The sequence below is a fragment of the Moschus berezovskii genome, chromosome 9, assembly GCF_049115385.1.
Source record: "Moschus berezovskii isolate FMDL1 chromosome 9, NW_MosBer_1.0, whole genome shotgun sequence".
Lineage (NCBI taxonomy): Eukaryota > Metazoa > Chordata > Mammalia > Artiodactyla > Moschidae > Moschus > Moschus berezovskii.
In genome coordinates, this window is record NC_142468.1 from 79,511,202 (window position 1) to 79,537,838 (window position 26,637).

Sequence of the window (26,637 nt, forward strand, 5' to 3'; positions counted from 1 at the left end):
GGCACAGTAAAAATGTTTTGACTTGAGCTTATATGACTGTGCTTTGGAATTTAAAAAATAAGGACACAACTCTTAATTCTTCTGACCTTAACATGATGAGAAAAGCTTTTCATTCTTCTCAGTAGGCCAGTCTCTCATGAGATGCCCAGGAGTATTCAGGGCTTAGTCACTCAATCCTGCACTGAGAGTCAGTAGAAAATTTGACTTGCCTCACTTTCTGTGGCCTTGCCTCTTGCCACATGATGAATCTGGGGACTGACCCTTGCCCGAGGGCACGTCTCTCTCCATGGGGTTCACGCTAGACATGGAACTAATTTTAAAAACTCATCATAGGGTTTACTCTCTATTGGCCCTGATTCTGCTTTATTCTCCAGTAATTCAGCATTTCACCATTCCGCTCACTGCTGGTCACTGCACTGAACACAAACCTGCCATCTCAATGGCTGTACTGGTGTAGGTCCTGACATATCCTGATTTATGAGGGACAGCCACCTTTCCACCAACCAGGTCTCTCTGCCCTCTGAAATGAAGGTAATCCCATCCCTGTAACTCCCAGACTGACATCCATTTTCTTTTCAGTAGGTGAGTAACACTTTTTTGAGGGTAAAACTATTGTTCGACAAAATATACTGAAGAGGAAAAAATTATGCAAGAAACGGCATACTTTGATAACAGCTTTTTAAAGGAGGGAAAAAAGTAAGGGAAAAGTCTAATTTACACAGCAAAGGTAACTATAAACAAGATGAAAAGACAGCCCTCAGAATGGGAGAAAATAATTTCAAATGAAACAACTGACAAAGGATTAATATACAAAATATATTAGCAGCTCATGAAGATCAGTATCAGAAAAACAACCCAATCAAAAAAATGGTCAGAAGACCTAAACAGACATTTCTGTAAAGAAGACAAACAGGTGACCAACCGACACATGAAAAGATGCTCAATATTGCTCATTATTAGAGGGGTACAGATAAAACCTACAGTGAATGCAAATCAAAACTCACACTGGGCAGAATGACCATCATTTAAAAAATCTACAAACGATAAATGCTGGAGAGGATGTGGAGAAAAGGGGACCCTCTTGCAAGGTTGGTGGGAATGTAAATTGACACAGCCACTATGGAGAACAGTATGGAGATTCTTTAAATACTATCCAGCAATCCCAGTACTGGGCATATACCCTGAGAAAACCATAATTCAAAAAGACACGTGTACCCCTGTGTTCATTGCAGCACTATTTACAATAGCCAGGACATGGAAGGAACCTAGATGTCCATCAACAGGTGAATGGATAAAGAAATTGTAGGATTTCTCCATATACACAATGGAGTATTACTCAGTTATAAAAAGGAAAGAATGTGAGTCAGTTGAAGTGAGGTGGATGAACCTAGAATACATTATACAGAGTGAATTAAGACAGAAAGAGAAAAACAAATATCCTGTATTAACGCATCTATATGGAATCCAGAATAACTGTATTCATGAATGCATTTGCAGGGGAGGAATGAGATGCAGATGTAGAGGATGGACGTGTGGACACAGTGGGGGATAAAGGGGTGGGACGAATTGAGAGGCTAGCACTGACGTATATACACTAACATAGGTAACATAGCTAGCTCGTGGGAAGCTGCTGTGTGACGCAGGGAGCCCAGCCTGCTCTATGATGACCTAGAGGGCGGGATGGGGGAAGGGCTGGAAGGGACACTCAAGAGGAAGAGGTTTTAGAGATCTATATATGTGTGTACGTGTGTGTGTGCTCAGTTGCTCAGTCATGTCTGACTCTGCAGCTCCATGGACTGTAGACCCCCAGGCTCCTCTGTCCATGGAATTTTCCAGGCAAGAATACTGGAGCAGGTTGTCATTTCCTTCTCCAGGGGAGCTTTCCCACCTAGGGATTGAACCAGCATCTTTTGTGTCTCCTGCATTGGTGGGCAGATTCTTTACCACTGCACCACCTGGGAAATCTATATGTGTGTGTGTGTGTGTGTGTGTGTATACAGCAACACTGATTCGTGGTGTATGGCAGAAACCAACACAGTGTTGTCAAGCAAGTATCCTCCAGTTAAAAATGAATTAAAACAAGAAGATGTGCCAGAACACTAGCACGATTTGTCCAAGGATGTTAAGATTTGGATATTACTTCTAATCACTTCTTTACTAAGTTATATCATTTTCCACATTTTTCTAAAATTAATGTATTTCAACAGTCAGGATAAAAATAAGGTGAGTAAACATCACCCTCTGTAAACACACAATGGTCAGTGTGAAGTGGCACCTCTCTAACTATGCAAGGAGTGCAGTGAGATGATCTCCAGTGTCCACACCTTCAGAGTACTCGACTTATCCACCTGAGGCCACGCCCCTGACCCCAGCTCAGCCAGTGGTTGAGCTGAGCAAGGGAGGGGCAGTACTAGAACCAGGCCGTTTCTGCCTGATGCAAGACTCTCTAACAAGAATACTCTTTTACGGTTTTGCCTGAGGGCTCTGTTAACTCCTCTGCCTTGGGTCATGACAGAGTCTAAAGTGATCTGTAGTTTCCAGACATCTCACAGAATATTACATTGATTCATCACATCAATGACATCATGCTTGCTGGACAGGTTGAGCAACAAGAGGTGACTAACACGCTGGAGGCCTTGATAAGACACCTGTGCTCCATAGGGAGGGAGACAGGACTGCTATCTGAGTAAATTTTTTTAGAAGTTCAGTAGTTCTTGCCTGGAGAATCCCAGGAATGGGGGAGCCTGGTGGGCTGCCGTCTATGGGGTCTCACAGAGTCAGACACGACTGAAGTGACTTAGCAGCAGCAGAAGCAGCAGTTAAGGGTTTGCCAAGACATCACCTCAGGAGTAAAAGGCAAATTCCTGATTCTTGCATTTCTTATTTCAAAGATGGAAGCAAAGAACTTGGTGAGCCATTTTGGACTGAAGGCAACACAGTATCATCTAGAAATATTTCTCCAGCCCGTTTACAGAGTGATACGGAAGGCTGCCAGCTCTGAGTGGTACCCCAAGCAGAAATGAGTTCTGCAGCAAATGTGGGCTGAATGCAAGCAGCTCTGCTGCTGGAGCCCTGCAATTTGGAAGACCCTACGCTGTTGATGATGCCTGGGATGGAACACGCTGCAGTGCTGCAAGTCCTGATGAGAGACTCGCAATGCAAGCCCTTGGGGTTCTGGAGCAAGACCATGCCACTTGAGGTAGAGAATTACACGCCTTTTGAGAAACAGCTCCTGGAATGTTACTCGGCCCTGTTAGAACTGGAATACTTGATCAGAGGGCACCAAGTGACTGTTCATTCAGAATTGCCCCTTGTGGGGTGGGCTTTGTTAGACTCACCAAGTCATAGAATGGAACAGGTCCAGGAGCAGGCCACAGTAAGAGGGAAATGGAATGTCTGAGATTGAGGCCAAATAGGGCCGGAAGGTATGAACAAGCAACATGGGCAGGTATCCCAGACTCCATGTCACCCACCATATTTATGCCAGTGCCCCTCCTTCACGCACACATATGGCCACCTATGCAGGGATCTCACACAGCCAGACGAAGAAGGAAAAAAAACTGGGTTTGAGGGGTGACTTGGCCTGGTATGCGAATGCAAGCTGAAAGTGGACAGCAGTTGTGTTACAGCCAAATTCAGGGTTGGCCTTGAAACAAAGTGGAGATAAAAATCTAAATAAGCAGAGTTGGGATCGGTGCATCTGGTCATTGACTTCGTGTGAAAGAAAAAGTATCCCTGGGTAAGAAAAAATACAGATTTCGGGGCAGGGACCAATGGCCCAGTCAACCATTCACGTGCATAATGTGTCAACTCGGGGAAGGCTCTATCATTGACTTTCCCAGAATTGACACATTACACACGTGAAAGGAGTGGCCAGAATGGCAGAGATGGAGGCTATGCCTGAACCCAACAGCATATATGCCTGTCATTGAGGCTGATTTAGCTACTGGCACCTTGGAAGATCCAATCTGCCAGCAACAGAGACCAACTTGAGTCTCCCAAATGGCATTATTCTTTGAGGAGACCAACCCATCATTTTATGGCAAATAAACCATGCCGGGCCCCTTCCATGTTGCAAGACCCAGTGGTTCATCTTCCTAGGGAAAGATACCTATTTGGAGAATGGGTTTGTTTTCTTGCCCACAAAGTCTCAGCCAACACCGCTGTATAGGGACTTAGAGAATACCTGATTCACAGGCATAAAATCCCATAACACAGCATCCGATCAGGAAACGCATTTCACAGTAAAGGGGGTGTGCAGGTGGCCACATTCCCTTGAGGCCCACTCGTTATGTCGAATACAGCACCACACAAAAGCAGTGGCCTTCCTTTGGGAGCCTTCTGAAGGTATAACTGAGGCGCCATCTCGGAGACAATAATCTGCAAAAAATGGGGTGCCTTCCTTTGGGATGCAGTATAGACACTAAATCAGAGAATCTGTGTGATGATGTGTCTCCTAGAGGAAACATATAAGCAGCTGAGACCTAAGGGGTAGAAACAAGAGACGCCCCACCTGCCATCAAACCCAGTGACCCAGAAAGGGACTTTGTGCTTACTGGACAACCCTGGGCTTAGACTTGCATTCCCAGTATCCAAGGAGGTGCACTCCTGCCAGGGGACACAGCAAGAGTCCCATTGAAACACCTGCTATGACTACTGCCAGGGAACTTTGGACTCCTTGGACCCACACACCAGCAGGTGAGAAGAGTCACCATCACGGCAGGGATAACTGACCCTGACTGCTCATCTTATGCTTCTACATGAGAGTAGGCAGAGCAATGTGCAGCCCAGGCAGTCCACTTAGGTTCTTCCTGACAACGCTTGCCTAGCTGAAAAGGTGAGTGGACACGGGCAGCAACTGCAGCCTGAAATGGGTACAGTTGCCAAGGGCTCAGACCCTGAAGGAATGAGGGTTTGGGTCACAAGACCAGATAAGTCATCGAGATGTTCCCTCAGGAAGTGAGTCCCCCGGTTCCTAGACTATACAGGGCCAAGGATCTGCGCAGCTCAGGGGCGGACTGGGGAGGCCGTGGGTGTGCTGCTCAGACCTCCCTCCAAGAGGACACGCAGCGAGCAGTGCGGCTAGCTGTCCACGCGGCACTTCTCCCCAGGTTGGGCCCACTCAGTGACTCAGCACGGTGGGGGTCCCAGGGGCAGTGCGCGTCTGTCTGAGGTGGGCTCATCACATGAGCACTCTGGGCTCCAGGGCTGACGGACTTTCTCGGAGCTGTGCTGCAGTCTGAGGCTCCTCCCCGCAGTCCTCCTTCCCTCTTTCCTCTCACGGGTGTTGGACCAGCATCACAGTTGGAAGCCTCTCCCTGCACACTCCAATTCCCTCTCCCTTTAATCCTTCACAGGCATTCTCTCCCCAGTAAGTCTCTTGAACTTCCAACTCCATCTGACATCTGTTTCCCAGAGGACCTGAACTGACATACTGACGTACAAGAATAAGCATTATCAAGTACTGCGAAGTCTTTGCTTTGGGTCATGAAGTGTTTACTGATTTGAGATTGCAGTGCACCGAATTAATGTCCATATATGAGAGATTTCTGATGCAACAAGCTGTTCAGGATAGTGCGTGAAACTGAAAGCCGCTCAGTCTGATTCTATGCGACCCCCGGGACTATTAGAGTCCATGGATTTCTCCAGGCCAGAATACTGGAGTGGGTAGCCTTTCCCTTCTCCAGGGCATCTTCCCAACCCAGGGATTGAACCCAGGTCTCCCATGTTGCAGGCTGACTCTTTACCAGCTGAGCCACGAGGGAAGCACCCTAATTTCTGTGACGTCATATAACTGAGGCCTCTGTTTCTCCCTTTGCCTCAGTTCTCTTGCCAGTGCCACGTGTTTAATATTTCAGGGTACATCTTCTCACCCTTCTAATGTGGGTCTTCTATTACCACAATATCTGAATTATTTGGGCCAAAGTCTACGGTTAATCTTATGCTAAATAATGAAGAACTGGGGCTAGCAAGCAGCTGTAGTCACAGTTGTGAGATATTTTACATTTATTCCTAGTTCATGATGCCTAAGACTCCTCCTTTACTTTACCAAAGTTATCAAGTGGAGCTCAAGATGGGGCTGTGGCTCAGGAGTAGAGGTGGAATCTAGAAAGGGTGGGCAAGAATCAGAGACTCAGGTGAGGGTCAGGAGTGGAAGGAGGAATTCAGAGTAGGATAAGGTTATCTATTGCCCACAATATTTGGTAAATTTAAAATAAAGCTGAATAGGGGCTTCCCTGGTGGCTCAGTGGTAAAGAATCGACCTGCCAATGCAGGGGACACGGGTTTGATCCCTGGTATAAGAAGGCCTCACATGGCACAGAGCAACTAATCCCATGTACCACAAATATTGAGCTGGTGCTCTAGAGCCCAGGAGCTGCAATGCAAGAAACCACGAAAATGATGAGCCTGCGCACAGCAACTAGAGGGTAGCCCCTGCTCTCAGAGAAAAGCCAGAGGGTAGCCCCTGCTCTCAGAGAAAAGCCAGAGGGTAGCCCCTGCTCTCAGAGAAAAGCCAGAGGGTAGCCCCTGCTCTCAGAGAAAAGCTGACACTGCAATGAAGACCCAGCAGGGCCAAACGTAAATTAATAAAATTGTTTTTAAAAAAGAGTGGAAAAACTAAATTGGATTTAAACAATAAAATAAAGCTGAATGTTTAACACTGCTTTTTAACTGCAAAGCTTTGCACAAATACGAAGTTGAGATTGCCACAACTTTTAGATGAGACACATTTAACTGTACATGGGCCAAAGATTTCAATTACTACGTAAGGTTTATATTAACACTATGTTTGTAGAATTACTTATAGGTCCTATTTCTGTTGATCATTTTGGGTTTTTTTCTCCAGTTACTGTAATAAGACCATGTAAATTATAATTCTGGCCCTCTCCTAATTCTCTTCCAAATTCTTGTCCCGGGGGAGACAGATCTAGGTGGACAATGGGCTCTCTTATCCAAACAGAGTTGATTGAGGTCAAGAAAATTTGAGAATATTGATCCAAGAGACTTTCAGGCATGCCTTTCTAAGTACTTTACCGCTGCCCTTTAAGCAGACTTGCACAGGAAGAGGATTCAGTTGTACTCACTGGTATTATGGGAGGCCCAGTACGATGTCTTCTTTCCACCAAGTCCTGCCCTGTTTGTGATCGGTCTCCTCCTCCGTGGTGGCCCCCAGACACCTGCGGCTGGAAGAACATGTGTGTCATACTGTGTGGCAATGCTCCGTCCACTTCTGACTATGAGGCTCTCTCTCTACTGCTATGGCCTGCCCACGATCTAGCCTTGTTAACATCATCAGGAAACTGGCAGGTCTCATCAGTCCTGCTGCCTCTAGGACTGAGATCTCTAATTTCCCCAGTGCCTTGCTCCCAGCAGAAAAGGAATGTGGGGGTGAACTGACCTGGTGACCTGGCCATGTGATGACACCCGTGTTCACTCTGAGGCGTGGTCCTCCCTGTGCAGACACCTGGGGTTCATGAACAAGTCTCCTGAACAGAATTTGTAGGCCATTGTTCCTTCCATCTTAGCTTACGTGCTTTTGGCTCAAGGCCCTCTGGTGTTCACTTCTCAAAGGCCTGGCCAGTCACCTCCCCAGGGCCCAGCCCCCGAGCTGGTGTGGACTGCACTGAGAACAGGCGGCCGCCACCCGAATATCCAGAACTGCAGTTCTTTATCCTCCATTTCCCTCCTCTGGCTCTGAGGACAGAGTCCCTGTCTCCCTCTCTCAGTTACTGGGGACACTTCTTTTAGGTGAAAACCCTACCCAGTTAGACGCTGCAGGAACTCATAAATGAAAAAAACAAGAGAAGTACAAAATTACATTTACAACTTAACCCGAGCTAGGTAGAGAAAAGAAACATAGAGAGAAAGTCCTGAAAGGAAACACGCCAAAATCGGAATAAATGCTCCTTCTGGGTGATAACACTGTAGGTCATATTTTTACTGCCCCCTAGCAGCATTATGTGCTTTCCAAATTTTTTGCAGTGGCCACATATCGTTGATGAGCAGGAAAAAAATGGTGCAAAATCCTAGGGAACAACACAAAATACACTGTTGAAAATCACTGCAGGCACTCCCCTAGTGGTCCAGTGGCTGAGACACTGCATTCCCAATGCAGGGAGCCCAGGTTTGATCCCTGGTCAGGGAAGTAGATCCCACATGCCACAACTAAAGATCCCATGTGCTGCAACCAGGACCCACCACAGCCAAATAAATATTATTTTAAAAACCCACCAAGTCCACTTAGAAAGAAAGAAAATCCCTGTGAAGCAGGTGAGTTTCTGCATAGAGACCAGAATTAAGAACCTGCAGCTAAATGTGGTTGTGTAACCTGAGTGTGCTGGAGAAGACTCTTGAGAGTCCCTTGGACTGCAAGGAGATCCAAGCAGTCCATTCTAAAGGAGATCAATCCTGGGTGGTGTTCATTGGAAGGACTGATGCTAAAGCTGAAACTGCAATACTTCGGCCACCTCATGCGACGAGTTGACTCACTGGAAAAGACTCTGATGCTGGGAGGGATTGGGGGCGGGAGGAGACGGGGACGACAGAGAATGAGATGGCTGGATGGCATCACCGACTGGATGGACATGAGTTTGAGTGAACTCTGGGAGTTGGTGATGGACAGGGAGGCCTGGCGTGCTGTGATTCATGGGGTCTCAAAGGGTCGGACACGACTGAGCAACTGAACTGAACTGAACCCGAGTGTGACCAACGGAACATGAAAAGAGGTGTGTGTGTTTCCCAGTGGTCATCCCCAAAGAGGTGTGGCAATGCCTTTCCCCTTCCTTCTCTCCTGATGGCTGGAAGGTGGCAGTAAGAGAGAGGGAGGCTCAGAGATGGGATTGGGAGTCCAGAGCAGGTGACTCTCAGAAAAGAGAGCGGAGCTCAACGTTGGGGGGACGAATAGGGTACAACCCATGAAGAGGTGAGCTCCGGAGACGGGGTGAAGCTCAGGGCCAGAGAGAGGCTGAGATGTGGGCCAGAAGTAGTGAATAGAGGTGTGGAAACAGATCCCTTCACACACTGTTTCACACACTGAGATAAGTTTCATACACTACTCAAGAGTGAGAAAAGAAAAAACAAAACAGAAAGTCCGTCTTAGGCCCACATTTGATAAGACTCTCCTGGCAGTGGTTTCAAAATATCGTGCTCCATTCTGATTTCAATCCATTCAAACAGAAGTGGACTGTTTTGTCTGTGGACAATTTGCTGTTCAAGAGCAGCTTGAGGACCCTTCAGAGGAAGATGAGAACCCTGCCTGGCAATGACACCATGCCCAATTCTCAGCAAGGTTGGAAACAAGGACAAAAATGCAGAGAAAGGCAGGCAGATATCATTCTAGGGGAAAGGGAAACATTACTTTCTTCTTTGAAAGAGGGCAGGGAGAGGGGAAAGAACTCATGTCTTCAAGAGAAGAGAGGAAAATTGACCAAGTCCTCTAAAAATTTTAAAGATATTCTTAAAAATACTGGCATCACACTATTTTCTCCTACCCTATTCTAATTTATGTGTCTATTCTTATTATGTGAGTCTGTAAGTTCTTGCTAGAATCGAGTCATTATCAGCATGAAGAAGAATCTGGAATCTTAACCAACCAAACAGCAACCAACCAATATGTGCTTAAGTAAAACCAAAGTCACATATGAAATGCAATCTTGATTATATTTTACTGGTAAATTAGAGTTTTGAAGTTACATTAACTCTGTTAATATAGGCAGTTACTATTCTAAAAAAAAACTTACTAACATCAGAGTAATAATGTAAGGCAAAGAGCAATGACATGTTGAGTTTCATGCAAAAATTTGGCAAATTATCTCCGTCCTCCAACCCCCATCTCCATAACTGGCTAGCAAACGTAGTGGGGGGTCATCAAAAATAATAACTCTATGTGTTGAGCATTTGAGAATCATTCAATTATTACAACAACTGTATGAGCCAAATATTACTACTTCTATGTTGTAGATGAGGAAGGCAAAACTTAAGTAGCCTCAATGATTAGTAGACATGGGGAAAACTGAAGTCAGATTTGACTGACTCCAAAGCCTGGGCCATTAACCTCTACAGCTCTGCTATCTAAGTTAGCTGTCTCACCTGGAATTCCTTGAAACAGACAGCGAGACACAATGAATATCTTTAGATTTAAGAAGTGTTTTATGGTTCACAATGTACTTTCAAAAATGTTGTTTCAGCTTATTATTCATTCTATGAAGGTCAGCAGCTCAGATATGATCATGTCCCCACTTTCCAGATGAGTTTTAGCCGAAGGCCAAAGTTCATTTGACTGTTACAGCATTAATAATGAGAGCTAAAAGTCAAAGACGTCCACAAGACCACCCCTGAGAACAACTGCAAGAGCAGGGATCTGGAAGACCATTCTTGGCTTCCATAATTTCCCAGAAGGACTCAGAATTTGCTGATAGCTGCTGCACTGATGGTTATGGTTTATTACAGTGAAAGCAGAAACAGATGAGGATCAGCTACAAGAGGAGGTGCCTGGGGTGGTGTCCAGCAGGGTCTCACCCCTGGAGCTTCGAGCTGCCTCTCCCAGCAGAGCTGTGAGCAGTGCTCATTTGTTCTGGAAACCATGTGTGACATACACACGGAGTACTGCCAATGAAGGCAGCACCTCGGTGGCCAGAGTTTTGCTGGGACTTGGTCACATAAATACTGCCTGATTGGCTGATCTTTTAAGTTTTATCTTAGAGCCTGAGAAACTTGGACCTAAAGAGGTAAGAAGCAGGAACTTGCCACAGCCTTGACTGAGTTTTCACCTCATTTGGAAGCTGCTTTAGGAGAAACACATCACTGCCTTGTGACTTTTAGTCAAAACCAGAGGAGAGAAGAAAGATCAAGAAGAATGAACAGAGTCAGGAAGGTCCCAGCCAGCACCAGCAGTCCTGGAATCCCTCTGCACACAGTCCGGACAGTAACAAGCAGCTGGGCTATTAATAGTTGCTTTGCCTTTTCAATCTTTTGTTTCCCTTGACAATGACGCCTTCAGTCTTTTAGGAGGAGTGATTGCAATTGTCAATAAAGACTAAGGAGGAGAGAAAATAATTTAATTATTTTCTTCCCTTCTCCAAATGAGGCAAGGAGGTCAAACATATGAGAGGACAAAATGAAACAATCTCAGCATGTAGATGAACAGCACCTGTTTAAATAATTGCACTTGGGATTCTGTAAACACAGTGAGTATGGGTCAAGTAGCATGTGGCTTTGGCTTTCTGGAAACTGTTTAGTGGATCCTTAGCAGAAGCCTAGGGACAGAATCTGAGTGGTGACGACTGTGCATGCTGGGACACAGTTGGGTTGTGGGAGAGACTAACACTGCTGATCTTTAGACCAGGAGATTAATTAGGTTTAGATGGAGAAAATGTCTGGAATTCATAAATACCAGTGGAGGGAAGGCGTGAATGGCCAGAAAGTTGTTATTTCTCTGCTTGGCTTTTAGCAGAGCCTGAGGAATTTGCTCGGGTTATGTGAGAAATTCTTGAGGTACTCATGATGTAATTGGGCAGAGATTTTAATAGCTCTGCTTGCCACCCAGATGCTAATGGCTGCTAGATTGTTGTTGCATGTGTCTTCAGTCTAACTCTTGGTGAGCCCCTGGACTGCAGCCCACCAGGGTCCTTTTTCCATGGGATTCTCCAAGCACGAGTACTGGAGTGGGTCGTTATTTCCTTCTCCGGGGGATCTTCCCCATCCAGAGATCGAAAATGTATGTCTCGCATCTTCTGCTTAGCAGGCCACCTGGGAAGCCCCACCACTGGGTAGGAGCTGTTAAATGAGTTTTCCTTTGCATGGTCTTCGGGGGTGTTTGGGAATGCTACCTTACCAAGCAGTACGCTGCAGGGGGACACCAAATCCTCAACCTCTTTTCTACTGTGCAGGAAGATTAGTCCCCAGCTCCCATTTACCTCCCTGACCTGCTCAGAACCTTAGATTCCAAAACCTTCTGTGGTATGACCACAGGCTCTCAGAGGGAGACAGAGCCCAGGAAGGCCCTTTAACCTCCAAGGAAGTTTGTCTCCCCCACCCTTCCCACTCCTCAAGGGCTCTGCCCACTATTTGCTTGGCCTCTCAGCAACCTCAGAAGCAGCAGCAGAGCTTCAGCCAAGTTTACAGACACCCCACCAAGTACACAGCCTGGAGAACACTGAACGTGCCTGTGTGCCTTCTAGAACTGTCCCACCCGCTCTGCCCCGCACACACCCTCTTCTTGAGGTTTTATGCGCAGTGTCAGCTTTGACTGCAGAGGGGAAGTGAGTCCCTAAAAACACACCCTTCTGGTCCTAGAAGTGTAGGTTGCAGAAGTGAGACAGAGGGATCCGCGCTCGGTGTCTTTCAAAGCCACCACTGTGATCACCGCTCTGATGAGTGAGTCTCAACCCTGGCTGGACCACAATCATGCTGAAAGCTTAAACACCAGAGAGAAACACTGTGCCTAGATTTCACTCCTGAGACTAAGACTTAATCATTTGGGGTTAGGGTGCTGCCACTGGCAGGTTAATAAGGGATCACAATAGTTCTCATCTTTAGCTGGAGCTGAAAATCTAGATCCAGATGATGATCAGGTTGTGCGGTTGTAGAAATGAATTATCTGAGGTAGTATCAGTCCCTGTTCTCCCTTCTGTGCTCAGGGGAAAGAGCAAGGTAAACATGTTTGGGAAGATGATGTCTGCTGTGAGGTGGAGAAGATGCCTCAGCCTTTCACTGGAGGCGGTACAGAAGTCGGGACCTGCCTTCTACCTGCAACAGACAGGAGTTGACAGACATATTTAAATGCTTTGAGGTGTTCTTTTTTTTTTTTTTAATGGAAAGTTTTGGGGGATAGTTGTGGGTTCACATACAATGGTAAGAAATGATACAGATTCCATGTACTCTTTACCTTGCTTTTCTCCAAATAACATCTTGCAAAACTGTAGTACAGTTCTACAGCCTTGACACTGGCACTGACATATCTGGTGATCTTGACATAATCTGCTGATCGGATTTCCCCAGTCTCATTTGTACTCTGGCTTTAGTTACATGCAGTTTTATTGCATGTCAATTCATGTGTCCATAACCACAGTCAAGATGTAAAACAGTTCCATCACAAGGATTCCTGTGCTGCCCTTTTACAAGCACACTCACCTCCGCCCCCCTCCCTATTCCTCTAACCCCTGACAACCACTACTCTGTCACTTCAAAGGCTCCATGTAAATGGAACCATACAGAACATAGTCTTTTGGGACTGGTTTTTCTTAGCATAATTCCATGGAGATGCATCCAAGTCATTGCATATATCAAGGGGATTGCATGAAGCATGCACACCCTAGTATATTAAGCTATTCATCCATCAAAGGATCTCTGGGCTGATTCCAGTTTTTAGCTATTATGAATAAAGCTGCTATGAACAATCATTTCTGTGTGAAGTTTTCATTTCTTTGGAATAAACACCGAAGAGTACAACTGCCAGATCACAAGGTTTAGTTTTATAAGAAAATTCCAAGCGTGGTTGTATCATTTTATATTTCTAAAAGCAATGGGATCCAGTTTTTTCACATGCTTGTCAGAATTTGGTGTTTTGACTATCCTTTATTTTAGCCATTCTGATTGGTGTGTAATAACATTTCATTGCGGTTTTAATTTTTATTTTTCTTATGCCTAATGACATGGAACGTGTGTTCATGTGCTATTTGCCATCTGGATATCCTCCCCAGTGAAGTGTTTGTCATGTTTTTGCTCATTTTCTAAATGAAATGGTTGTTGATTGTGCTGTTGAGTTTTGAGAGTTCTTCATGTATTTTAGATACTGGTTCTTTGTTGAATTCATGTAACTTTTAACAAGTTACTCATGAATACATGATTACACTGTGTCTGTAAAAATAACACAATAAAATAATATTTAGCAAATAATATGCAAGTCCCCCTTGTACCCTGCTAGCTAACCCTACTCACACCTGTAGGGGTAACCTTTTTTACAGTTTAATTCAGACCCTTTTTTAAAACTGCACATATGTAAAATGGGTTTGACCTCTATACATTTTTCTGTAACTTGCTTTTTTAAAAAAACTTGACATGACAGAAAACACATAAATATATTATTTTTTCTTTAATTATTCAGCTTTTCAAGTTTTCTGTAATCCGGAAAGAAATACAACACCACCTCCTAACTCCAGGAACCTGAAAGTTTAGAACATTGTTTCCATGAGCGAAACATTAAACTGGAACAAAAAGTGAAGAAAACTCAGGACCACCAAGCCACATCACGGGAAGAAGGTGTCTTCTGCGTGTTACAGGGCCAAGAGCCCCAGCTGCCTTCCCTGCCTCTGCCACGGCTAACTAGGGAGTTCCCTGCCTACCTGAACTCGCTTCATCCTCAGCAGAACCACCAATTGGCCACAAACTCCCCCAGTGCCCTGCCAGCTTTATCACATCGTCAGTTCCCCATGGGGGTTGGGAGCAGGGTCTAGGGTCTAGCCCAGAATACCGATGTGCCTGCAGGTAAGGGTGGGATCCATCAGCTCCTTTCCTTCTCTCACCCACCCCCAAGAGAAGTCCACTCCAGGACAAGCAAAAAAAACCCGCCCTTTCAGCTCACTGCCTGGAAACACATATTTCCTAGTGAAAAGAAGAGTACTGTGCTGTCTTTAATGTAAGTGAGACTTGGTGAGGGGAGAATTTCATGTTTCTGAGCTGCTCTGGTATTAGAAGAGGTCGTGCAATGTAATAATAATAGTGACTGTTTTACTAATTTGTCTTTGCAAAAGAGGTAAAAGACTTGAATCGACATCATTACTTCCATTCATGGGATGTAATAAACAATATATGGGGGAAAAGCCTTGCCATCCTTAGCAGGATAGATTAAACACACACACAAACTTATTTGATATATTTATTCACTTAAATACTACTGAATGTCTGTGGTGGGTCAGGAATGCTGCCAGGCAGTGAGATAAAAAAGTGTCCATTCACAGAGAATTCTAAAATTTTCAGCAGGGAAGTGATCTAAACACTGGGCCCTCTTGCTCTTATGGTTTGTTAAGGCCTTCTGGAAAATTTCACAGAGGAAGAAAATCTGCAAAACAAGGTGGACTCATGAGAAAACAGCAGAGTGCCTACGAAAGAAGGTGCTAGCACAAAGGTCTGAAATTTCAGAGCTGTTTTCCTGGGCTTACAGGGCACTTAGTCACAGAAGAGCATGGGGGAGGGCGGTCTGTGGGGGGAGGAGAAGTCAGTTTAACAGAGACGAGAACTGTGAACTTTCTGGAAATGGAAACGGTGGTGGCATGAATGTGAGCATTTTCTCTGTATCCAGAATTTGCCAGATGAGCTGGTATCTCAAAAAGTTGGTTAACAGATGTTTTAAAGATTTTTCCCCCTCTTTTCAAAAGATGTTCTGGCAGTGTCCTTAAAAACAGTCGAGGCCGGGACAGCCTGGGCCTCATTCCAGTTCTGCCCCTGTTACATCTAATATTTGTCATCTGGTAGCTTGACGATAGCCGCTTCCTTGATGGATGGCCTAGACTGAGAACATTTGGTTTCAGGGATGTCATTAGGAGAAGCGCAAATGTCTGCCACTTTCACAAGGGATTTTGAAGACAGGGTGACGCAAGAGTTGCTACTGTGCTATGAAAATGTGAAGAGCTCCATTTTTTAAAATGTTTTTAGTTATTGACATTTGAAATACTAGACGCTGTGTTTAAACAATCTTAGACAATTAAAATACATTGTGATGACGCGCTTGGTATTTCCTCCTCTGTGGATCGTTTCACATTAGCCAGGGACAGTTTTTGGTCAGCACTGCATTTATTTGTAACTAAAGGCTGATGCTGTTCTCAGTCGCTCAGTCGTGTCTGACTCTCTGCAGCCCAATGGACTGTAGCCCACCAGGCTCCCTCTGTTCACAGAATTTTCCAGGCAAGAATACTGGAGCAGGTTGCCATTTCGTACTCCAGGGGATCTTCCTGACCTGGGAACTGAACCCGTGTCTCTTGGATCTCCTGCATTGGCTGGCGGATTCTTTACCACTAGCACCACCTGGGAAGTTCCATTAACTAAAGGCAAACTGCTGCAGAATTAAAACCTGATGCCAAGCTGCATACTGACTGTGTTCTAATCATTTCATGTATAACTTCATGTAACACTGAAGCCCTCAGAATTTACTGGTACTCCCTATATACCCTCTGGCTGTAAGACTACATTAATTTGTATTGGATTATTTTTTTCTTAGATAATTCCCATTCCAAATCTTTATGAATATAAGTGTTAGTAGGTATCTAATTATTTTGAGAAGCTGATAGATAAAAAATGTAGTTAAGGACAGCCTAGAACTTTTTCAGGGTAGCAATTAGGTCAAAGAACTTAGTTGTTGAAGGAGTTTTGGGATAAGGGTGGGTGTACACAGTCTGTCTTTAAAAGGGGTGGGGGAAAGACCTTTAAAACAACCGCTAACTAACTTTTTAATTGAAATACCAGCTCATTTGAGAAATTCTCAGTACAGGGGAAACACTCACATACATACCACTACCACCTCCATTTCCAGAATGCGGAATAACTTCATACTTCTAATTCAATGTCAGAATGTTTTTTCTTAGTGTTTTCTAGGGCTTACTGATTAAAAATTCTCCTCGTATATTAGTTAGCTCTAAATCCAAAGCTTCCAACTAGGTATTTTACCTGAGAATTTCTATTAAATAAAAAACAACTACCTGTAAAATATAAAGAAGTGAAGAAAACAAAGGAACCACTTGGCTCAGAATAAAAGGGGAAATGATCATGAATGATTTTTCTTAAGAACTTCAAAAAGACAGATATTTTAGTATACTGCTATTGTTTATTAGAAAGCAATTCAACTTCATTTATTAAGTGTCCCATTTGTACTTCACACAACCCTTTCTTCATTTTCAGTTGTTAAAAATATCTGTTCTTCAAGCCCTGCTCAAGTGCCACCTTCTTTCCTAATCTGTTTCTTCATCTCCTGTGGCACATAGATGATTTTGTCTTGCGTTTGTAAATTAAAAAAAAAAAAATGTACCTGCTGCAAAGTAAGTTCCCTCAGACCTCATCGTTTTGTTCACTAGGACAGTCTCACAGTTTAACATACAGAATATCTGTTGCATTTTCTTACACTAACAATGAAATATCAGAAAGTTAAAGAAATCTCATTTAAAATCGCATTAAAAAATAAAACATTTAGGGATAAAGCTGGATGAAGGAGGTGAAAGACTTATCTGCTGAGAACTATAAAACATTAATAAAGGAAACTGAAGACAATTCAAAGAAGTGGAAAGACATCCCATGCTCTTGGGTTGGAGGAATTACTACTATTAAAAATGGACATGCTACACAAAGCAATTTTCAGGTTGAATGCAATCCCTATCAACTTACCCATGACATTTTTTACAGAACTAGAACAAATAATCCTAAAATGTATATGGAACAAAAGACCTAGAACTGCCAAGGCAATCCTGAGGAAAAAGAACAAAATTGGAGGCATAATCCTTCCAGATTTCAGACTATACTACAAAGCTACAGTAATCAAAACAGTGTGGTATTGGCAACAGAATAGAGAATCCAGAAGTAAATCCACACATCTATGGTCAATTAATCTTCAACAAAGGAGCAAGAATATACCATGGGGAAAAGATAGTCTCTTCAGCAAGTGGTGGGGAAGCTGGATCAGTTCAGTTCAGTTCAGTCACTCAGTCATGACTGACTCTTTGCGACCCCATGAATCACAGCACGCCAGGCCTCCCTGTCCATCACCAACTCCCAGAGTTCACTCAAACTCATGTCCACAGAGTCGGTGATGCTATCCAGCCATCTCATTCTCTGTCATCCTCTTCTCCTCCCACCCCCAATCCCTCCCAGCATGAGTCTTTTCCAGTGAGTCAACTCTTTGCATGAGGTGGCCAAAGTATTGGAGTTTCAGCTTTAGCATCAGTCCTTCCAATGAACACCCAGGATCAATCTCGTTTAGAATGGACTGGTTGGATCTCCTTGCAGTCCAAGGGACTCTCAAGAGTCTTCTCCAGCACCACAGTTCAAAAGCATCAATTCTTCAGCGATCAGCTTTCTTCACAGTCCAACTCTCACATCCACACATGACCACTGGAAAAACCATAGCCTTGACTAGATGGACCTTTGTTGGCAAAGTAATGTCTCTGCTTTTTAATATACTATCTAGGTTGGTCATAACATGAAAATCCATGACATTAGAACACTCCCTTACAACATACACAAAAATAAGCTCAAAATGGCTTAAAGACTTAAATATAAGACATGACACCATGAGACTCCTGGAAGAGAACATAGGAAAAACATTCTGTAACATAAATTGTATCAATGTTTTATTATGCCAGTCTTCCAAGGCAAAAGAAATAAAAGCAAAAATAAATAAATGAAGCTTATTCAAACTTCTAAACTTTTGCACAGGAAAGGAAACCATAAACAAAACAAAAAGAAACTACAGAATGGGAGAAAATATTTACAAACAATGCAACCAACAAGGGCCTAATTTCCAAAATATACAAATAGTAACATAGCTCAATAGCAAGAAAACAAACAACCCAATCAAAAAATGGGCAGAAGTCCTAAATAGACACATATTCAAAGAAGAAATAGAGATGACAAATAGAAACATGAAAAGATGCTCAACATCACTACTTATTAGAGAAATGTTAACCAAAATTACAATGAGGTATCACCTCATACAAGTCAGAATGGCCATTATCAAAAAGTCTACAAATAATAAATGCTGCTGCTGCTAAGTTGCTTCAGTCGTGTCTGACTCTGTGTGACCCCACAGACAGCAGCCCACCAGGCTCCCCCATCCCTGGGATTCTCCAGGCAAGAACATTGAAGTGGGTTGCCATCCCTTCTCCAATGCATCAAAGTGAAAAGTGAAAGTGAAATCACTCAGTCGTGTCTGACCCTCAGCGACCCCATGGACTGCAGCCTTCCAGGCTCCTCCATCCATGGGATTTTCCAGGCAAGAGGACTGGAGTGGGGAGCCATTGCCTTCTCCGTTAATAAATGCTGCAGAGTGTATAAAGAAAAAGAAGCCCTCCTACACTGTTTGTGGGAATGCAAATTTGTGTAACCACTATAGATAACAGTATAAAATTTCCTTTAAAAAAAAATGGAGTTACATATGATCCAGCAAACCAACTCCTGGGCATACATTTGGAGAAAACTAATTCAAAAAGATACATGCACCCCAATGTTCATGGCGGCACTATTCATAATAGCCAAAACATGGAAGCAACCTAAATATCCATTGACAGATGAAGAGCAAAGAGGATGTGGTGTATATATACAGTGGAATATTACTCAGCTAAGAAAGAATGAACCAGTATAAACAAGGATGAGCCCTAGAAATTACCATAGTGAGTGAAGTAAGTCAGACAAAGACGACTATCATATGGTATTACTTATAAGTCTAATCTAAAATCTCATACTATTGAACTTATTTACAAAGCAGAGACAGACTCACAGACATAGAAAGCAAGCTTATGGCTGCCAAAGTGGGTTAAAGAAGATGTGGTATATGTGTGCAATGGAAGACCACTCAGTCATAAAAAGGAGTGAAATTTTACCATTTGCAACAACATGGATCAAACTGAAGGGTATTATACTTAGTGAAAGATGTCAGACAAAAAAGAGAAATACTATATGTTATCACTTATGTGGAATCTGAAAAATTAAAGACATGAATGAATATAACAACAGTTAACAACAGCCACAACAAAACAGACTCACTGATACATAGAACTTGTAGGAGAGGGAAGGAGTGAAAGACAAAACAGGGGTAGGGAATTAAGAGGTACAAACTACTATGTATATAATAAATAAGCTACAAGAAAATATACCATACAGGAAATATAGCCAATACCTTACAGTAATTATAAGTGGAGTATGTGAAACTGTGAAAGTGAAAATCGCTCAGTTGTGTCCGACTCTTTGTGACCCCATGGACTATACAGTCCATGGAATTCTCCAGGCCAGAATACTGGAGTGGGTAGCCTTTCCCTTATCCAGGGGATCTTCCCAACCCAGGGATCAAACCCAGGTCTCTGGCATTGCAGGCAGATTCTTTACCAGCTGAGCCACAAGGAAAGCCCTAAATGGAGTATATTCTATATAAATTTTGAATCACTATGTTGTACACCTGAGAATAATACTATTTTGTAAATCAACTATTCTTCAATTTTTAAAAAAAAGTTAGTAAAATTCCATACCAAAATCAATGAGGGGTAACTAATTAAAATTCTTCAAAAGAGTCAAGGTTATAAAAGATAAGTGAAGACCCAAGTACCATACAGATTGATGAAGATTAAGGAGAAATGATAATTAAATGTAATATGGTACCCAGGAACAGAAAAAAGAGTGTGAAAAATGAGAAATTCAAATGAAGTTTGTAGTTTAATTAATAGTATTGTATTAGTGTTAACTTCTTGGTTTTAAGTGTACCATGGTTAAGTAAGATGTTTGGGGCCTAATGAATGGAATTTTCTGCAACTCTTCTGTAAGTATAAAATTATTTCAAAATAAAAGCTTTAATAAAAAAGGAAAAAGGGGCACTTATAAAAATTACATATTCCTAGGTCTCCCCTCAAGCAGATCAAGCATGGAAATCTGCATGCTAAATATCCTCCTAGGTGATTCCACTGCACATCAGATTTTAAGACTCCTGATTCCATATGCTTTGATAAATGCTTTAAAAATTAGAACCATGCTTCAAAAAATTAACAAGAATGTATTTATGCATTACTTGTATAACCAAAAAGGATATGAGACAAGTGAAAGTTTCTCAACTTGGGCGGGATGTCAGAGCACCTGGGAAATTTTTAAAACACCCCAGGATCAGGACACACCCCAAATCAATTTTTTTCAGAGTCTCCAGGAGCGGGATGGCTTTTCCAGGTGGCTTAGTGGTAAAAAATCCACCTGCCAATGCAAGAAATGCAGGAGATGCAAGGTTGGGATCATCCCCTGGAGAAGGAAATGGCAACCAGCTCCAGTATTCTTGCCCAGCAAATGCCATGAACAGAGAAAGCCTGGTGGGCTACAATCCAGGGGGTTGCAAAGAGTTGGACAGGACTAAACAACTGAGCATGCACCAGAAGTGGGATCTGGGCATAAGCAGGTTTAAGAGATGCAAGATACTTTACTGCCTTACTGCACTTAAATTTTTTCCTCAAATTCTCAATGTCTCGTGAATTACTTTTTACTCAGAAAATGTAACACTGAGATTATTTTAAAAGAGAATGAGCTCTTGGCCCTTGTTCATAGTGAAAGAAGAGGGACACCTAGTTCTCTCATTCTCCATGAAGATATCCACTCTGTTTCAGGCTGAGGACAGAGTGTTACCAGCTTTCTAAAGGTCAGTTAGTGGAGGCATCTGCTCAGTTTTTTCTGAAACATAGAATTGCTCAACCCACATATTTACATGGTTGCAGCAAAAGTACCCATGTATTAAGTTGATCCAACCCTACACCCTTCCAGCCAAGTGCCTGGACCAAGTTGACATATGACCCTAGCTAGTAGATCTGATAGAACTTTCCTGGGATTCTTTGCATGTGAGAGAAAATATAGCTAATCTTTCTTTGGGACCTGAACTATAAATACTAAACTTGTGGAAATAAATTGTCTTTTCTCCCCAGTTATTGCTAAGTAATACATTCATGTTCCCATTGGCATATGATGGTGAGAGAATTATAAAATATATAGATCACACACAAACACACTGTCAGCAGTGAGTCCCTTCTTGGTAACAGAGTGGAAGTTAAGAGGGAGAATAAACTATTTTTTATACTCAATATACATACTTCAATGATTTTTGGAAAATTGTCAAAATCAATAGATCATTATGTTACCTGAATAATTAAAACTTTATGCGGGTCAGAGACTTTCATCATAACAGTTTCTGAAATTCCATCAATAGCCTCCATTTATTAAAGTCTGGCTGATTCACTGAAATCCTCTTTTGGGAATGCATTAAAATTTAGAGTTCATGAAAAGAGGCTTTAGGCTGATTTCCTTAACCTGTGGTCCATTGATCCCCAGGCAGTTTTATGGATAAAATTCAGGCTTCCCAGGTGGTGCTAGTGGAACCCGTCTGCCAGTGTAGGAAAAGACGTAAGAGATGCAGGTGTGATCCCTGAGTCAGGAAGTTCCCCTGGAGAACGGAATGGCAATCCACTCCAGTATTCTTTCCTGGAGAATCCCCAGAAAAGCCTGGCAGGCTACAGTCCATAGGGCCACAAACTCAGACATGACTTAGCATAGCATGCAGGGAGTCTATGGGCCTGGATGGGAATAACTGTATTTTCACTAACCTCTTTGAAATTTAGACTTTCCTTCAATTAAAAATGTAGACATATCAACGCATATATATGGAATCTAGAAAGATAGTACTGATGGTCCTACCTAAACGGCAGCAAAGGAGACACAGACATTTTGGACACTGAGGGGGAAGGAGCAGTAGGATGATATGAGAGAACAGCATTGAAACACATACATTATCATATGGAAAACAGATAGCCAGTGGGAGTCTGACATGTGACACAGGGAACCCAAAGCCAATGCTCTGTGACAACCTAAAGGGGAGGGTGGGGAGGGAGGTGGAAGCGGGATTGAAGAGAGAGGGGACATATGTATGTTCTGTTCCATCGCTCAGTCGTGTCCGACTCTTTGCGACCCCGTGAACTGTAGCCTACCAGGCTTCGTCCATGGGACATATGTATACCTAATGCCAATTCATGTTGAGGTATGGCAAAAACAATCACACAGTGGTTGAGTAATTATCCTCTAATTAAGAAAAAAGAATGCAGACAGCAAACCACAGTAATAGGCAAGGGTATTTATATCTCCAACAGAAATCACACCCATTCATTAGTTCTTGCAGACACCTCAAAATACTGTTTCTGCTCATCACTACATCTAAATTACAGTAGGCAGCAAGCCTGCTGCTAGGCCATAACTTAGAGAAGCACACTGTGCTTAGTCACTCAGTCGTGTCCGACTCTCTGTGACCCCATGGACAGTAACCCGCCAGGGCTGTCCGTGGGGATTCTCCAGGCAAAAATACTTGAGTGGGTTGCCATGCCCTCCTCCAGGGGATCTTCCCAACCAGGGATCTAACCCAGGTCTCCCACACTGCAGGCAGATTATTTACTATCTGAGCTACCAGGAGGGCTTCCCTGGTGGCTCAGAGGTTAAAGCGTCTGCCTCCAATGCGGGAGACCCGGGTTTGATCCCTGGGTTGGGAAGATCCCCTGGGGAAGGAAACAGTAACCCACTCCAGTATTCTTGCCTGGAGAATCCCATGGATGGAGAAGCCTGGTAGGCTACAGTCCACGGGGTTGCAAAGAGTCGGACACGACTGAGCAATGGAACGAACGGAGCTACCAGGAAAGCCCAAAGAAGCGTATTCAGTTCAGTTCAGTTCAGTCACTCAGTCGTGTCCGACTCTCCGCGACCCCATGAATCACAGCACGCCAGGCCTCCCTGTCCATCACCAACTCCCGGAGTTCACTCAAACTCATGTCCACAGAGTCGGTGATGCCATCCAGCCATCTCATTCTCGGGCGTCCCCTTCTCCTCCCGCCCCCAACCTTTCCCAGCATCAGAGTCTTTTCCAGTGAGTCAACTCGTCGCATGAGATGGCCAAAGTATTGCAGTTTCAGCTTTAGCATCAGTCCTTCCAATGAACACCCAGGATTGATCTCCCTTAGAATGGACTGGTTGGATCTTCTTGCAGTCCAAGGGACTCTGAAGAGTCTTCTCCAACACCACAATTCAAAAGCATCAATTCTTCGGCGATCAGCTTTCTTCACAGTACAACTCTCACATCCATACATGACCATGGGAAAAACGATAGCCTTGCTATATCATAAATTTGATTTAATATTTAGGTAACAGTATTTTTAAATAATTATTTTTATTTTTTCCCTATAAGTGGTTCTTTTAATGCATTTAAAACATTATTCTTCAGAAATTTCCTAGTTGTCCAGTGGCCAAGATGCACTCCCAATGCAGGAGGCCCAGGTTCTATCCCCGATCAAGGAACTAGATCCAGATGCTGCAACTAAGTGTTCACATGCTGCAAAGATCCCACAGGCTGACACTCAAAGATCCCTCATGCTGCAACAGAGACTGAAGATCCCACACACCATAGCTGAGACCCAGCACAGCCAAATACATACAGAAATAACACAGTATTCTTAGAAAAGGCCTGGAGATATCACCAATTGCAGAGAGGTTCACGATACAAAATTAGTAAAGAAATTTTACGTTAGAGCAAAATAAAACTAAAGTGCAGATGTATAAAATTTTAATGTCAATAAATAATTCTTATGCCAAGAAAGGTAAGCAATCTTATATGGAACTAGCCTAAATATCCATCAACAGATGAATGGATATAGAAGATGTATGTATATGTATACCCACTCCAGTGTTCTTGCCTGGAGAATCCCAGGGACGGGGGAGCCTGGTGGGCTTCTGTCTATGGGGTCACACAGAGTCGGACACGACTGAAGTGACGCAGCAGCAGCAGCAGCAGCAGCATGTATATGTATATTGTCTATGTGTGATGGAATATTACTCAAAAACTAAAAAGAATGAAATTTTGCCATTTGCAGTAACATGGATAGACCTGGAGGGTCTAATGTCAAAGTGAAATGTCAAAGAAAGACAAATCCTGTATAATATCACTTACTGTGGAATCTAGAAAAAAAAAAACTAGTGAATATTACAAAAAGGAGGCAGAGTCTCTGATATAAAGAACAGACCAGTTGTGACCAGTGAGGACAGGGAAGAGGGAGGGGCAACATAGGGTAATAACTAAAAATGGAGTATAACTTTTAAAAACTGTCAATCACTACATTGTATACCCATAACATACAATATTTTACATCAATCATAATTTTTTAAAATGAGCAAAAATCTCACTAAGGTTAATTTCAGAGAAGGCAATGGCACCCCACTCCAGTACTTTTGCCTGGAAAATCCCATGGACGGAGCAGCCTGGTAGGCTGCAGTCCATGGGGTCGCTGAGAGTCGGACACAACTGAACGACTTCAGTTTCACTTTTCATTTTCATGAATTGGAGAAGGAAATGGCAACCCACTCCAGTGTTCTTGCCTGGAGAATCCCAGTGACGGGGGCTCTTGGTGGGCTGCCGTCTATGGGGTCGCACAGAGTCGGACACAACTGAAGCGACTTAGCAGCAGCAGCAGCAGCAGCAGCAAGGTGAATTTAACAGATAAAAGTAATAATGGTCTTCTACTCCTGTTATGATATTAATAGTCCATATGTCAAACAAATCTTTTTTATTTTGTAAAGACCTAGCATAAAGAACGGAGAAGGCAATGGCAAGCCACTCCAGTACTCTTGCCTAGAAAATTGCATGGACAGAGGAGCCTGGTGGGCTGCAGTCCATGGGGTCGCTAAGAGTCGGACATGACTGAGCGACTTCACTTTCACTTTTCACTTTCACACACTGGAGAAGGAAATGGCAACCCACTCCAGTGTTCTTGCCTGGAGAATCCCAGTGACGGGGGCGCTTGGTGGGCTGCCGTCTATGGGGTCGCACAGAGTCGGACACGACTGAAGCGACTTAGCAGCCGCAGCAGCAGCAGCATAAAGAAAGGGTCACAAAGAGTTGGATACGACTGAGTGACTGAGCATAAAGAAAATAACCATACCACAGTCATCTAGAAATAAACCATCTTCCTAAAACTCTAAATGTATCTTTTGTTTAGAAAGAAAACTTAAGTGAAAACCAATTTTTACAAGAAACATGATTTCTTCCTTTTAATCAAGCAAGCAGTATTTGACAAAACCCTTATTTATGACATTTTTCCTCTTTAAATGACAAAGAGGATGTTTGGGAATTTCAACAGGATTTTTCTAAGCAATAGACCCAAATCCCATTTTATGTTTCCGAATCTTGAACAGAGGAACTAGGATTCATACAGCCAATCAAAACGATGAGATTTGTATAAACATCAGTTTAGGAGTCCAGGGTTATTGCCTGGAATGTGTTAAGACTTGTGGCCATTTTCTAGCTCCGGAAGGACATGAGATCTTGTCCTTCATCTTGAGAAGGACAGAGTGAGAGAACTGGGCAGTAACTCATTCGCAGTTGTCTGTGTCAACACATTCTAGGGTGTCCTTGGACCTTAAAAAGTTCAGGGAAGGATGGCAGCGAGGGAAATAGAGGACAGCAGAGCTTGGCGAGGGGACAGGAATCGTTGGAGCTGAGGAGAGGCTGCGATATCATGTGCTGTCTCAGTGTCTACAGAGTGCGTTGTGTAATCCCTTTGCGTGTCCCTCATTGGGACACGTCCTTTGCACCCATGCTGAGTTGCATAAGTTAAGATTTCAGTGTTTCATTCTGCCTTATCAGCGAGGATGCTGTTGATGACGCGAGGGCATCAAGACTTATGGGCTAGAGGAACGCCACTCGTACCCTCCTCCTCTCACTCACTCCTCAGTGGTCTGAGTTTGCAGCAAGTTGCTGCGCATCTTGGGTGGCCATAGGAGGACTGGGAAGTCCCATCTGAGAACCAAAATGAGAAGGACCAGGGTGGAGGACTATCAGGGCTCAGGTATTCAAAAGTATGCCACCAACGGGCAGAGATGCTGCAT

The 26,637-nt window shown here is 43.5% G+C and overlaps 1 long non-coding RNA gene across 2 annotated transcripts in view; it reads right to left on the bottom strand.

The window, feature by feature from the left end:
- LOC129563591 (uncharacterized) overlaps positions 1-26,637 on the bottom strand; it is a 78,664-nt gene that overhangs the window by 46,459 nt on the left and 5,568 nt on the right. For both annotated transcript variants that reach the window (XR_016038256.1, XR_016038257.1), the window contains exon 2: positions 7,086-7,184. This is a non-coding gene — a long non-coding RNA (uncharacterized LOC129563591). The remainder of the gene's footprint in view (positions 1-7,085; positions 7,185-26,637) is intronic.